General features: G+C 43.4%; 1 protein-coding gene across 1 annotated transcript in view; it reads right to left on the bottom strand.

Annotated features, from left to right (window-relative positions):
- Positions 1-11,668, bottom strand: part of CDH9 (cadherin 9) — a 133,333-nt gene extending 121,665 nt beyond the window's left edge. The window contains exon 1 of the mRNA XM_009907619.2: positions 11,383-11,668. The gene's annotated coding sequence lies outside the window, so the exon portion shown is untranslated. The remainder of the gene's footprint in view (positions 1-11,382) is intronic.
- Between the last annotated feature and the right edge of the window lie 458 nt (positions 11,669-12,126).

Raw genomic sequence — 12,126 nt, 5'->3', positions numbered from 1 at the left:
AGGGACCCAAAGAGATCAAGTCCAACCCCCCTGCCAGAGCAGGACCATACAATCTAGCTCAGGTCATACAGGAACACATCCAGACAGGCCTTGAAAGTCTCCAGAGGAGACTCCACAACCTCTCTGGGCAGCCTGACCCAGCAGTCTGTGACCCTTACAGCAAAGAAGTTCCCCCTTGTGTTGAGGTGCAACCTCCTGTGCTGCAGCTTGCATCCATTGTTCCTTGTCCTATGCCAGGGAGCAAGTGAGCAGAGCCTGACCCTTCTCTCCTGACCCCCAGCCCTCAGATATTGATAAGCATTTATTAAATCCCCTCTCAGTCTTCCCTTTTCCAAACCAAACAGCCCCAGGGCTCTTAGCCTCTCCTCCCCAGGCAGTGCTCCAGTCCCCTAATCATTCTTGTAGCCCTCCACTGGACCCTCTCCAGCAGATCCCTGTCCCTCTTGAACTGGGGAGCCCAAACCTAAATGCAGTACTCAGGATGAGGCCTCAGCAGGGCAGAATAGATGGGAAGGAGAACCTCCCTGGATCTGCTGGACACACTCTTCTTAACACACCCCAGGATCCCATTGGCCTTCCTGGCCACCAGGGCACATTGCTGTCCCATGCAGAGCTTGTTATCCATCAGGACTCCCAGGTCCCTCTCCGTGGTGCTGCTCTCCAGCAGATCACCTCCCAGCCTGCACTGCTGCAGCTTATTCTTCTACCCCAGCTGAAGGACTCTGCACTTGTCCCTGTTGAACCTCATTTGGTTCCTCTGTGCCCAGCTCTCAGTTTGTCCAAGTCTCACTGGAAGGCTTTGCAGCCTGGCATTTTCTTTAATGATATATATAATGATCTTCTTCTTAAGGATGTATAATTATCCTTTATTTAATTGTGTATATATATACACACACACAATTAAATTAAGGAATATATACATTCCTTAAAGCAATGGCTTCTTCACCTTGCCTCTACACCTGATTGATTTTGGTGCTGTTTTCTCATTATACCAAGGATTTCTTAGCCCTGTGTATGGTTTAAAAATCTGAGCTGAATGCTTATCTCTCTTTCTAATTATGCAGTACTCAAGTATCACTCTTTTTTTTTTTTCCCCTTCAGTTTATCTAAAAAAAGGATTCATTACTTTTATAAGCAATATGTTCCCAGTATTATATTTATCTCACTTTAAGCTACACTTAAATTGCATTTCTCTCTCGAGTTGGTAGCTGAACAAGCTTTCATTTCCCTTTCTTTCCCAGCCTGGGTAGAAAGATTCTTTACATTCCCTGGATTTTCCTCTGTCTTCATCCTCTGATGTATCAGAAATCAGTACTTGCTGGCATTTTGCAATAATGTTTCCTCTGACATTTACCTTGCTCAGAACACGGAGTTATTCCACTTATTTCTTTGAATACCAACGACTGAGGTGCAGGATGTGTTGCAGCTCCTAAAAACAACCACTCATGCAAGATTTTATCCAGCTCTTGCACACACATGGGCTTTGTCATGCAATATTATCTCTCTCCTAATTTGCTGACATGTGCACCACAGAAAATGAGGTGGATTCTGCACACACACCCCAAGCCCTGTGCAGAAGGAAGGGTACAAGTAGGCTGGAAAGAAGACACTCTTAACATTTAGACCCAGTCCTGATTGCAGAACCATTGAGCGTGGTGCAGGCTCTGATATGGGTCAGGCACTTCAGGTGTTTCTGAAGAAGCTGATGCTCAGCTTCACAGCAAATTCTGCCCTTGCTGTGCCTCTGCAGCTCTCAGATCCTCTGCTCTGTTTATTAATGACTGTGACAGCATTCTCTCCTTTGTAACTGAAGTCCATGAGAATGCTCTCCTAGACCAGGATGAGCTTTCCATCTGAACTATATGCATTTCTGTTTGCCTGCAGCCTGTATTTAACTGCTGTCATAGAATCATGGAATCAGGGAATCATGGAATCAGGGAATCAGGGAATTGTGGAATCAATGAGGTTGGAGATCCTCAAGTCCAACCTGTCACCCAACACCTCCTGACAATGAAACTGTGGCACCAAGTGGCACGTCCAATCCCCTCTTGAACACCCCCAGGGATGGTGACTCCACCACCTCCCTGGGCAGCACATTCCAATGGCTAACAACTCTCTCTGCGAAGAACTTTGTCCTCACCTCCAGCCTAAACTTCCCCTGGCACAGCTTGAGACTGTTGTAGAGAGCAAGAAAGTCTCCCCTGAGCCTCCTCTTCTCCAGGCTAAGCAACCCCCACTCCCTCAGCCTCTCCTCATAAGGCTTGTGCTCCAGACCCTTCCCCAGCCTCGTGTAGTAGCAAAGAAACCCCAAACCCCATAAATCAGGAAGACACACTCATTTGAAAAGGAAATTCTTGCAGATGTTTAAGTTATTAGTCAGGGGAGTTGCTTGTGCTTGTGCCACATTGTGGAATCTTCACTCAGAATGCTAACATTTTGCAGCACAACATCCCACTGAAGGCAGTGAAATTGCTTTTGTGCATTTCCCTTACCCAGCCTAAAGATGAGTGCTGATGCTGTGGTTTTATAATTATTCTATCTAATAAAAAAAACAAATAATATGTATTTTCCTCAGAGTGAAAATAAAACAACACCACAAAAAAAAACCCAACCTCAACACCAGATATGTCAGAGAAAATATTTCCCCCTTTCCTGCAAGAACTGCAAAAATCCTTACATTTGCTTCCCAAATGGAAAGGGAAATTTCACTACTAATGAGATCTCAGGCTGGTTGAAAAGTGGAAAGCTACCAAAAAATTAGGCTCCTCATTCCTTGTTAAGTGTTTCAGGTGGAGTACCAACAACTGAGCTAGATGTGGCTCCTAATGTTTTTACCTTTGTGTCATATATGTCTTCCTTCTTAATCAAGACCCATTTTTTTGTGTGCATTTATATGATTTCTAGAGATATTTGTTTCTTCTATAAAAGTAAGAAGAGAAACACAATGTGTTTTAAAGCAAATAGAAGTAAGAAGAGAAACACAATGTGTTTTAAAGCAAATTAATTAGGCTCTGCAGTTTGCTTCATGAAGAAAGCTTCCTCATGGATGATGCTGAAGATACTGTTCTTTGCTTAGCAGTAGTAGCATCAAGGTTAATAACTCACATAGCATTTCAAGTAGAAGCATAGAATCAGTCAGGGTTGGAAGGGACCACAAGGATCATCTAGTTCCAACCCCCCTGTCATGGACAGGGACACCTCACACTAGGTCACGCTGGCCAGAGCCTCATCCAGCCTGCTCTTAAACACCTCCTGGGATGGGGCCTCAATCTTAAGCACCTCCAGGGATGGGGCCTCAAGTAGAATCATAGAATGGTCTGGGTTGGAGGGGACCTCCAAGCCTCATCCAGTCCAACCACCTCTGCAATCAGCAGGGACAGCCTCAACTAGATCAGGTTGCCCAGAGCCCTGTCCAGCCTCACCTTGAATATCTCCAGGAGCAGGGTCCCAGCCACCTCCCTTGGGCAATTTGTTCCAGTACACCACCACCCTCATAGTAAAGAGATTGTTCCTAACATCTAATCTAAATTTGCTCTTCTCTAGTTTGAAGCCTTTGCTCCTTGTCCTATCACTGCAGGCCTTTGCAAACACTCTCTCCAGCCTTCTTGTAGCCCCCTTCAGGTAATTAGAAGGCTGCTATTAGCCTTCTCTTCGCCAAACTGAACACTCCCAGCTCCCTCAGCCTGTCCTTGTGGCAGAGGTGCTCCAAGCCTCTGATCATTTTTGTGGCCTTCCTCCGGACCCTCTCCATCAGGTCCATGTCCTTCCTGTACTGAGGGCTCCACGCCTGGACACAGTACTCCAGATGAGGTGACAGAATCACAGAATCAATGTGGCTGGAAAAGACCTCAGATATCACCAAGTCCAACCTATTACCCAATACCTAACACCTCCTGACAACTCAACCATGGCTCCAAGGGCCACATCCAAGCCTTTTTTGAACACCTCCAGGGATGCTGACTCCACCACCTCCCTGGGCAGCACATTCCAGTGGCTAATTACTCTTTCTGGGAAGAACTTTCTCCTCACCTCCAGCCTAAACTTCCCCTGTGTTAGAGCATTGCGATAAACAGGAAAGTAAAGAGGCAAACCAGCCAGAAAGCAGCCCTTCAGACTTAAGAAGGTCCATTTGAATCTAGTATTTAAACAAATAAATAGATAAAGCATTCCTCTTGTCATTTCCATGATTTTTTAATGGGGTTAATATCTGTATATATCTGTAGATATACAAACCAATACATACACATAAATCTATGCATAGACACATATATATGTATATACACACCTGTATATCCTGTGAGATATGCATATCCTGACCTCCTGGGAGATAGATATATAAGTGTTGCTAATGCTATTACAATATTGCAAACCCCTGGTTTCACTCTGCTCTGGTAAGACCTTACCTGAATTGCAGCATCCAGGTCTGGAGCCCTCAATACAGGAAGGACATGGACTTGATGGAGCAGGTCCAGAGGAGGGCCACAAAATTGATCAGGGGGTTGGAGTATTTGAGAGAGAGAGAGAGAGAGACAGAGAAAGAGAGAGAGAGAGAGAGAGAGAAATAGAGGGAGACATAGAGGGAGAGATGGAGGGAGAGATGGAGAGAGAGATATATATAGAGAGAGAGACTATAGAGAGAGACAATAGAGACAGAGATGACAACAGAATCAGAGATAGAGATAGAGACGGAGATAGAGATACAGAGACAGAGACAAAGATAGAGATATATTACATGATCACAGGATGTTAGCCGTTGGAAGGGATCTCTGGAGATCTTTGGATCCAACTCCCCCCCCCACCAGAGCAGGACCAACATGAGAAGGAACTTCTTCATTGTGATTCCGTGGTCTTGCTCTGGCAGGGGGTTTTGACTTGATGAGGTCCCTTCCAGCCCCTAACAGCCTGTCCTCCTGTGACCATATAATCTGTATCTGTATAAAGAGTTCTGTTCATAAATAGGGGATATTTTGTTTTGTTAAATCCAGGTATGAGTAGTTTACTGATACCTTCTCATCATATATGACCTGCAACTGATGAATTACGAAGTGTTCATTTGCAAGCTGTGCCAGGGGGAGTTTAGGCTGGAGGTGAGGAGAAAGTTCTTCCCAGCAAGAGAGACTGGCCATTGGAATGTGCTGCCCAGGGAGGTGGTGGAGTCCCTGTTCAAAAACAAATGATAGGATGTGGCCCTTGGAGCCATGGTTTAGTTGTGAGGATATGTTAGGTGTTAGGCAATAGGTTGGATTATCTCTGAGGTCTTTTCCAACCTGGCTGGTTCTATGATTCTCTGATTTGTACTCTGTTCTGTCAAAACAGCTGCAATGGGATTAGCTTCACCCTCATCCCCGGCTCACACCTTTTCCATTTGATCTGCTTGTCACTGCCTCAGGAGCCAGTATTGAATGAGGGATACAGAGGAAATAAAGCACAATCATTTTTGGTGAGATCTTCAGCTCAGGATGTCAGCTCATTATGCTTTTTTTAATTTCCTGTATTGAGCACTCTTGTACAACTTGATGTTTTATTGATTTTCCCCGATTCTTTTTGCCTTCAGAGGTGCCAAAATACACAATGTCACAAATTCTGCACCACTGATTGCTAACACTTTTGATTAGAATATTCTGAAAGTACTGCCTAAAATAAAATGATGTTTATGTATGTGTGTTCAGAGAAGGGCAACAAAGCTGGGCAGGGGTTTGGAGCACAAGCCCTGTGAGGAGAGGCTGAGGGAGCTTGGGGTTGCTTAGCCAGGAGAAGAGGAAGCTCAGGGCAGACCTTGTTGCTGTCTACAGCTACCTGAAGGGAGGTTGTAGCCAGGTGGGGGTTGGTCTCTTCTCCCAGGCAACCAGCACCAGAACAAGGGGACACTGTCTCAAGCTGTGCCAGAGGAGGTTTAGGCTGGAGGTGAGGAAGAAATTCTTCCCAGCAAGAGAGACTGGCCTTTGGAATGGGCTGCCAAGGGAGGTGATGGAGTCACCATCACTGGAGGTGTTTAGGAAGAGACTGGATGGGGTGCTTGGTGCCATGGTTGAGTTGATTAGATGGTGTTGGGTGATAGGTTGGACTTGGTGATCTCAAAGGTCTTTTCCAACTTGGTTTATTCAATTCTATTCCATTCTAGTCTAGTCTAGTCTATTTGCCGTGGTTGAGTTGCTTAGATGGTGTTGGGTGATAGGTTGGACTTGATGATCTCAAAGGTCTCATCCAACCTGGTCTATTCTATTCTATTCTATTCTATTCTATTCTATTCTATTCTATTCTATTCTATTCTATTCTATTCTATATTGTTTCATAGGCTTCTATACATTATTGATTACCTTATTGATTACCTTCAATTGAAACATTACATATATGCAAATTGAGCTCAATTCTTTTTGAGAGTTGTGTAGTTTGCCTAAAGTGATGGGAAGGCCTCTTGTTTCCATCCCCAAACACTGAATCATAGAACTGGTAGGAAGAAATTGTTCCCAGAAAGAGAGATTGGCCATTGGAATGTGCTGCCCAGGGAGGTGGTGGAGTCACCATCATTGGAAGTGTTTTAGAAGATCCTGGATAAGACACTTGGTGCCATGGTTTAGTTGATTAGATGGTGTTGACTTGATGATCTCTAAGGTCTTTTCCATCCTGGTTAATTCTGTATTCTGTAAAGCAGAAGCCTTGTTCTAGCCCGTTCTGACACTGAGTTACTCTGTAGTTGAGAACAAGCGAAAGCTCTGTGTGATAATCTTTTTGTACCAAGACAAGGTCACCTACCTCCTTTTGTCATCTTTCTGGAACTGAATCATGGGATCATAGAATTGTTAGGGTTGGAAGGGACCTCAAGGATCAGCCAGTTCCAACCCCCCTGCGATGGGCAGGGACACCTCAGGCTAGATCAGCTTGCTCAGAGCCACATGAACTGGGGGATGAAGATGATAAACAACAAACTTCCCTCCCTGTCTTTTCTGTAGTTACATTATGCTGGGCATTAAAAAAATTATTTCTTCCTGCAACAGAATCATTTGAGAGCTTTCTTGGAAGCTGCAGTATGCACCCAGCATGTCTTATTTTTGCTCCTGAAGTTGCTAACAACTTTTTCCTTGAAGTAACCAAATCCCAGTTTCACCAGGTTTCTGCACTGCAAGCACACTGTATGGTCTAATCAAGGTATATGCCTCTCCTGTTCAGTCATGCTTGGCAAGTAGGCCTTGATGTCACTGGGGTATTTTTATCATGCACAGCCTCTGAAAGTCAGGACAGCAAATGGCCTTTTGCCACTCAGTCATTTCCTTTTATTTGTTTTGTTTTAAAAGCAAAGGTAAAAGTGGTTAAAACAATGCTTAACTGCTTTGATAAAGCCTCTTTTCTGTTCACCTCCCTTTTGCTTTATTTTCCTTTTCCACCCACCTCCTTTTAGCAAAAAAAAATTTTGTTGGCTGTGTTCCTACAAATTACTCTTCATAAAAACTCACTCACGTGCAGAATGCAGTGAGCTTGCGCTCAGGCATCCATATTCATGTCCCAAGACTTGTTCTTCTGCAGATAGCATTTGCATGCAACACCTGCTGCAAGCTTGAGAAATTAAGAAGGCATTTTGACACGAGTGGGAGATGCACTTCTTTCTCTAGGCTGTTGCTCCAGTTGCCTTCTGCAGTTAAACAGCACAGAGTGCATGAAAGAAACATATGATACAATATATATCTCTCATAGATATTATATTGTATAGTATAATATTTATATATATATTATTTTATATCTATCTACCTATCTATCTATCTACCTGTCTATCTACCTATCTACCTACCTACCTATTTATCTATCTATCTACTTACCTATCTACCTACCTACCTATCTATCTATCTATCTATCTACCTACCTATTTATCTATCTATCTACCTACCTACCTACCTATTTATCTATCTATCTATCTATCTATCTCTCTACCTACCTACCTACCTATCTACCTATCTATCTATCTATCTTCCTACCTACCTATCTATCTACCTACCTACCTATCTATCTATCTACCTACTTACCTACCTACCTATTTATCTATCTATCTACCTATTATCCTATACCTGTGTTGTCTTATATCCAGGTCTACACAGCCCAGTTTTCTTGCAAGCACAAGGTTTGTGCAGGAATTGGGACAATATTTGATCAGTGATTGCTATCTGAGTTTTGCTTTTCTGTAAGACCATGAGTGGGAGATGCACTTCTTTCTCTAGGCTGTTGCTCCAGTTGCCTTCTGAAGTTAAACAGCACAGAGTGCATGAAAGAAACATATAATACAATATATATATCTCTCATATATATTATATAGTCTAATATTTATATATATATATAATACTATGTCTATCTATCTATCTACCTACCTACCTACCTACCTACCTACTTACCTACCTACCTACCTACCTACCTATCTATCTATCTACCTACCTATTTATCTATCTACCTATTTATCTATCTACCTATCTATTTATCTATCTACCTATCTATTTATCTATCTATTATCCTATACTTGTGTTGTTTTATATGCAGGTCTGCATAGCCCAGTTTTCCTGTAAGCACAAGGTTTGTGCAGGAATTGGGATGATTTTTGATCAGTGGTTGCTCACTGAGTTTTGGGTTTCTGTAAGACCACGCTGCACCTCCAGAACAGTTTGCAACACTGGGAAACAGAAGGGGGAGGAGGGGGAAGAAGAAAAGGAGAGTAGTTTTGTGGTCTTCTTTATCTCTGAAAACAGATCACAGGTTCTCTGTGCACTACCCTGCAATAAATGAAAATTCTGAAGTGATTATTCCCCTCATGTGTCCCATCAGCATCACGCTTTGGGCAGCTGACAGGAGAATCAAGTTTACCTTATTTTATCTCCTGAACAAATTCATCCACGGAGGAAACTGTCAGCCCTGTTCATTTCTACCTCTGCTTCTCAACGCTCCCTTCCAGTGGATTCCCTGCAGCCCATGTTGTGCACATTCAGAAATCATGTCCTAATGTCAGGGCACAAGCAGAGGTCAGGATCATCTTGTGCTGCCTTTCCTGGAGCGTTGTGGACCAGAGCAGTTAAACAAGAGGATTTAAGACATTGCATTGTGCTAGGCAGAGAAGTTGGGGAATAAAATCATTCTCATTGGCTGCTCCAGTGGTCAGGGGGCACCTCTGCCAACAAGTGTGAAAATGCTGAAAACCTGAAGCTGTACAAAGCATAAGGCAGAGCTCTTTCTCTCCACCTTTCCTCTACAAGCTGCATCTCCAAACTGCCTTTACTGATGAAGTGAGATGCAGGGGTTACATATTCAACATAACTTTTTCCTAACACCTGCAAAATTGCTTCTGAAATGAAATAATCTGCTCAGGTGAAAAACTTTGAGTGCTGAAATCATAGAACCACAGAATCAGCCAGGTTGGAAAAGACCTCAGAGATCATCAAGTCCAACCTAACACCTCCTGACAGCTAAACCATGGCTCCAAGTGCTATGTCCAATCCTTTTTTGAACACCTCCAGGGACGGTGACTTCATTCTCTGCAGTTTTAAAAGACTATACAACTACTTTAGCAACTAATTTAGTAGCCACACAGTTATATTTCCCTGCTGAAAGTGAATCTTATCTGTCTAACTTAAAAGCCATTTCATTTCTTTCACAGACAGAAGTGTAGGCATGGTGTGACCTCGTGTAAGTCTTCCATTTTGGCTAATAGCAAATCATTGAATCATAGACTCAGTAAGGTTGGAAAAGACCTCAAGGATCATCACATCAGCTTTAAACACCTTTAATCCTTTCCTGAGTTAATATTATTGCCTACTGGAGGATCAATCACAGGGCAATGTATTTTACCCATCAGATTGGCATAGTACAAACAGAAAACCAACACAGGGTTTTTTTCCTATAGAGTAATGATCAATCATGATTTTTTAAAGTACATAGAACAGGGGATTTCTAAATGTTTAAGTAGTCCAGTCTCACTTTTTGGAACAGAAGTCAGCATTTTAGGTGCAGAAATTAACTTGCAAACAATCATTTCTAAAGATAAGTCATCAGCAACTGCTACCATTGCCACCAATACTCTAGGCAAAGCTTTTTGATCTCCTTAGTGAAACTGTTGCAAGCATTGCACTTGCCATTTGATCCATACTTGTCCTTACCACGAGAAACTAGTGGAGTGCTCAGCAAAGAAGCATAACCTCGCTGTGATTTAAGTAAAAGATGAGTTTTGTCCCTCACTCACTTTGATTAGAGCAAGATGGACACAATGGTTGTAAATTCTGTCTACTGAAAATGGGAATTATCCCAAGAAACCACCATTCTTCTTTTCTGACCTCCCATTTAAACCTGTGAGAAACCAAGAGGCCACTGCATGCACATGGCCATACAACTGCAAGGGATATTGCTTTCTGGGTTAGTTCGTAGGCATCATTCTCTGTTTGAAGCTCGGGCAGTGAAATAGGATGGATGTGGCTGCATGTTTCTTGCACATGAAAAGGCAAAGCAAAATGTCACTCACTGGGCAATTTGGTTCTGCTTGTTACTCCAAAAAAAATCAAATGCTCAGTTTGACCTTTTCTACTTTCTCCCTTGATTTCTGGGCTGGTGTGTGATGATACATATTAAGCTGATAAGGTGGTTTAGTAGTAGCACTTGTGGAAAACACTCTAAGCCTGATGACTTTGACTTACTGCTCTAAATATCCAAAGGGACATTTCCCTCAGCTCCCAGTCTTTTTGAACCCTTAGCTGCCACTTCCCTCTGTAACACAATATTACAAAACCAAACCAAAAGACACCAAACAAACAAATACCAACACCAAATCACAGCAACAACCCCCCCTCCCCCAACACAGATAACCCCCCCTCCAACCAAACCCTAATTTTGCTATTCCAAATAAAAGGGAAAAAAAAAGCATTGGGATTTCATTCTTCTTAGTAGCAAAGACTTCCTCCTTTTTCATCCTTTCTCGCTGGGTTTGCTTTGATTAGATGTTTTCAATGAAACCAAACGTGGAAGAAAGCAAAGGGAAATAGCTTCTCTGCGTGGACAGGTGGAAAAGGACCCTGCCACAAAAGTTAAGCTATATTGCCACTGCTACATTGCAGCAGCAAGAACTGGAAAATGCCTCACAGCGCTGCCAACCAGCACACACACTGCTAAGCTGTCTCATATGCTCGAGCAGTTGTCATACCTACAGCAAGAGAAGTTTAGATTTCAGCAATTCAGTGCAATCGTCTTCTTTCTGAGCTGCGGCAAAGGCATCTCCCCAAAGTCCTCTGCCCACCCTGCCTCCCCACTCCCTCAAAAAGTATCTGTGAGGCATCTTTAATTTACATCTTAGGCTCCTTTTAAGAGAGCATCTGCTCTTTTGCTGTCAACAATTTCGATGCTGATGAAAGTTAATCTACTCACCGTGCCTGGCAGTGTGAACCTAGCTCTGTCTGTCCAGCTGCTCCTCTACCTGCTGCCTTCCTTCTGCCTGGTACCGTATCTCCAGCGCTGCACTCGCGTCTAACTAAGGCTCCGTCTCTCTCAGCATCACTTTTAAGTCAGGCAGGCAGGGAGCTGTAGCCAAAAGGATTCTCTGTCTGATTGGTTTCCATTCAGTGCCCCTGCTTAATAAGAAACGTCCCTCTCAGAGAGAGATGTTGCTGCTAATAGAGCTGCAGCGCTCAACATGCGAATGTTTGGGGCTGGAGGGGGGTAGGGGGGGTGGGGGCATAGGATGAGAGCTTTACCAGCTAAACAGTGATTTGCAAGTGAATGCAGTGGGAGGGTTCAGAGAGGAGGGTTTTAAGGACCCTCTTATTAACAGAGGTTTAAATACAGAGATTCATGCCACGAGCTCAGTTTGATCTCTTTTTTTGGTGTTAATAAGCAGGGTAAATGCAAGCCCATAACCTGAGCATTAGATGGAGAGGCATTTGCTCTGTCTGCCTACACTAGCAACACAATCTCATCTGTGAGCACGTACTCATTGCAGAATGCCAAATGATCCTGTAACAACAGAGTGATGAATGATTTAAAGTGGAAAGGAGGCAAGGGGTGGGAGATTTCCCCCTGCACTCAACAGGTTTACGACACCACTGGCACTTAACCACTCCGGACAGCGATGGGCTTGCCACTGTAGCTGGAAGTGGACATGATGCAGACTTG

Source organism: Dryobates pubescens, chromosome 9 (assembly GCF_014839835.1).
Source record: "Dryobates pubescens isolate bDryPub1 chromosome 9, bDryPub1.pri, whole genome shotgun sequence".
NCBI lineage: Eukaryota > Metazoa > Chordata > Aves > Piciformes > Picidae > Dryobates > Dryobates pubescens.
Note: the sequence above shows the minus strand (reverse complement) of the source record. Positions and strands in the feature narration are given on the sequence as shown.